The sequence below is a fragment of the Octopus bimaculoides genome, chromosome 24 (genome assembly GCF_001194135.2).
Source record: "Octopus bimaculoides isolate UCB-OBI-ISO-001 chromosome 24, ASM119413v2, whole genome shotgun sequence".
NCBI lineage: Eukaryota > Metazoa > Mollusca > Cephalopoda > Octopoda > Octopodidae > Octopus > Octopus bimaculoides.
The window spans coordinates 10,525,235-10,528,875 of NC_069004.1; positions in this window are offsets into that span (position 1 = coordinate 10,525,235).

Here is a 3,641-nt window from a genome sequence, read left to right on the forward strand (position 1 = left end):
CTTTATACATACATATATATATATATATATATATATTAATATATGTGTGTGTGTGTGTGTATAGATATAAATGTGTATGTGTATATAGGTCATCATCATTATCATTATTTGAACATCTACTTTTCTGTGCTTGCATGTACTTGTATGAATTCTTTGAGTTACACTGTATACGGCTGGATGCCCTTCTTGTAGCCAACCCTCACCTGCCTCCATCCAAGATAATATTTCCCTATGGCCAGACATACTTTCATAGAAGATTAAAAAGGAACAGCAGTGTTTGCACGACAGTGGCACTTGTTTACGACTATTGTGTGATGTGGCTGTGTGGTAAGAAGCTTGCTTCCCAACCACATGGTTCCTGGTTCAGTCCCACTGTGTGGCATTCTACTATAGCCTCAGGCCAACCAAAGCCTTGTGAATTGATTTGGAAAAGCAGAGACTGAAAGAAACCTGTCATATATATGTGTGTGTGTTTGTGTTTTGTAACACAACACCCCCCACCCCACTGCTTGACAATTGGTGTTGGTTTGTTTATGTCCCCATGACTTAGCAGTTCAGTGAAAGGGACCGACCAGTCATGAATTTGTCCTAATTAACCTGTGTATGCTGTCTATATATTGTGCTATAAGCATTGCTTCCATAATCACCTATTTTCATTGAGAAGTTTCTAAAATATGGATGTATTTGTTATTATTTTTCTCTCTAGCTTTGTGTAACAACGTCTCATGTAATATGTTGCAATTGCTCCTTGTTGTACATGCATAGTGCACTTACAAGAAAGTGTTGTACTTGTTTGGCCAATATAACAGTTAAAAACATGAAGTTTACAACATTCAATTTTTCAGTCGAATTTATAAAATATTTTTATTATTTGCAGCTTGTTCTTGGGTTTAACTTGTGGTAATTGCTCCTTGTTGTAAATGCATAGCATGCTTACAAGAAAGTATTGTATTTGTCTGGCCACTAACAGTTAGAAACATAAATCTTAAAGTCAAATTTATGAAATATATTTATCATTTGCAGTTTATTCTTGGGCTTACATGCTTGTGATATGTTGATAAAGTGGATTGAGGAGTTTTTGTTTTTTTTATTTTCATTGGTGATGGTTTCAACTTCCTGGATGAATTCGGCCATCCTGAAGAGCTACAAAATTGTATGTGTATGTGTGTATGCTATTTATATTTATATTCATACATATATGTATGTATGTATATGCATGTGTGTGTGTGTGTGTGTGTGTGTGTATATATATATATATATATATATATATATATACACATATACAGAATCATGCAAGCATACACATATATGTACTATATACATATATTTTGAATGAACGCTAAATGTGTTTTGTTTTCAATTAATCTGCATCTGTTTGTTTTGGCTTTTCTTTTCACCTATTGCAAAAAAAGACACATAAGATGTATATATTTTTAAAGAATACTACTAAAAAACCTGTAACATGGGTTTTTTTTTTTTTTTGTTCCTATTGCAAAAATATTCCTTGTTATTTATAAAACTGTCTACATTTTTAATGATGCAAGTACACAGATGATGATACAGGTAAACTAGTATATTTGGTAAATGAAATGACAGTTGTAGATGTTAATCTTTACAAACTTCTAACTGACAAATAGAGAGATACTGTTAATTTCAGCCTTGCTGTAGATGCCTTACATTATATAATTAAAGAAAAACAGAGTTAATGTTTGCGTTTAAGCTATTTTATATATTTAACACTTTAGCATTTAAACAAGCCTTATCAGGCCCAAATATTCTACCTGTTTTGTTCAAACCAACCAGATCTGGCCTCTCACATCTACCCTGCAATGTCATTCTGAAAATAAACAATCGTTTCATCAAAATTTTGAAGTTATGAGATAATACATGATTAATTCAAAACAATGTGAATAAATAAAAAAGCATTACATTTCACAGAGTAATCTGAATGCAAAAGAATTGCAGAAACTACTATTTTTTTTACACCCCGCCTTTCCTCTCTTACATATTATAATTCAGAATCAATTCTGAAAATAAAATGGTAAAATTTGAAGACTTGTTAGCTAATTACAGCAAGTTACATGATCACATAGACTGTTCCTTCATATAAATAATTTTGTGCTGTTACTACTACTACTACTACAACCACCGCCACTATTTCTACTACTACTGCTATCAGTAGTAAAGAACTCCCCTACCTCTCTACATTTCCAAAAGTCCATTCAGTATCCATGAGGAAGCATTCATGCAATATAAACAAACCTGCACATGAAAATGATAAATTATTCACATGTTAATTACAATTTACTCTGGTGATAATTACAATTTAGTCTGCTTTATTGTCCATACCAGTTTATGCCACTGACTAAGCAATGTCATTCTTAATGGTGAGTTAACTCTTTGCCTGTCCTGTCATACTCAGGACATATGTCCCTGGTGTTCATACATCATACATGATGCATATTCCCCAATTATTTTTAAATTACTCAGAATGTATGAATCAAGAAGTAATGTGTGTGTCTGTCTGTCTGTATATATATATATATAAAACAAATAATAAATGAGTATATGCATATATACGTACAAGTATGTGCATACCTACATCTACCTGTATATATAGGTGCATATCTGGGTACAGGACGTTGCAAACAAAACATAAACAAAAAAATTATAATAACCAGAGTACAGAAAACACACAGGCAACATAGAGAACATTTTCCTTCATCAGCTGCCGCCATTCTAACACAGGCGTTTCGAAGAGTTAAGGCAGGGCGCATCGTTAAAATGGCTTTTCCCACGGACCACAAACTAAATTTGTACCATGGAGGAATGTAGTGGCGGACAGAAAACAAACGGAAAAGGCTATATGGCCAGACGTATATATGTATGTATGTATAGCAGAATCATTACCACACTAGACAAAATGCTTAGCAGCATTTCATCCATCTTTACATTTTAAGTTCAAATTCTGCCAAGGTCGGCTTTAATCCTTTTGAGGATGATGTAGTCAACTAGTCCCCTCCACCAAAATTTCATGCCTTGTGCCTATATTAGAAAGGATTATTACTCACCATACTGAATACAATGAACCGGCAGAATCGTTAACATGCTGGACATAATGCTTAATGGTATTTCTTCATCTTTTAGGTTCTTTTTGCTGAGGCCGACTTTGACCTTTATCTTTTCAGGACCGATTAAATAAATATTAGCCATGCACTGGAATCAACTAAAGCCCCGTCCCCTAAAATTTCTGGCCTTGTTCCAAAATCTGAAACCATTATTACTTATCATGTTCCTTTAGTGCTAAACCAAACCTCCCAAAACTCATTTAGCCTTTTGTTTTGTAGCAGGGATTATTCAGCAATTCAATCGTTATATGAGTGTTCTTCCTCATACAGTTTAAACATTCATCATACACACACATTCACACACACACACACACACGTCCATATTGATTTTAACTGGCCACTCCTAAAAAATTTTTCTCCAACACCTAGGCCCAACTAAACAAATTAATTTTAAATACTTGAATTTCTAACATTTTTCAACAAACAGCTAATACCCTTTACACAAATATGTAAACAATATGCTTGATATATCACAAATTTTGAAAAATTCCAATTGTTAAAAGAGTATGATAC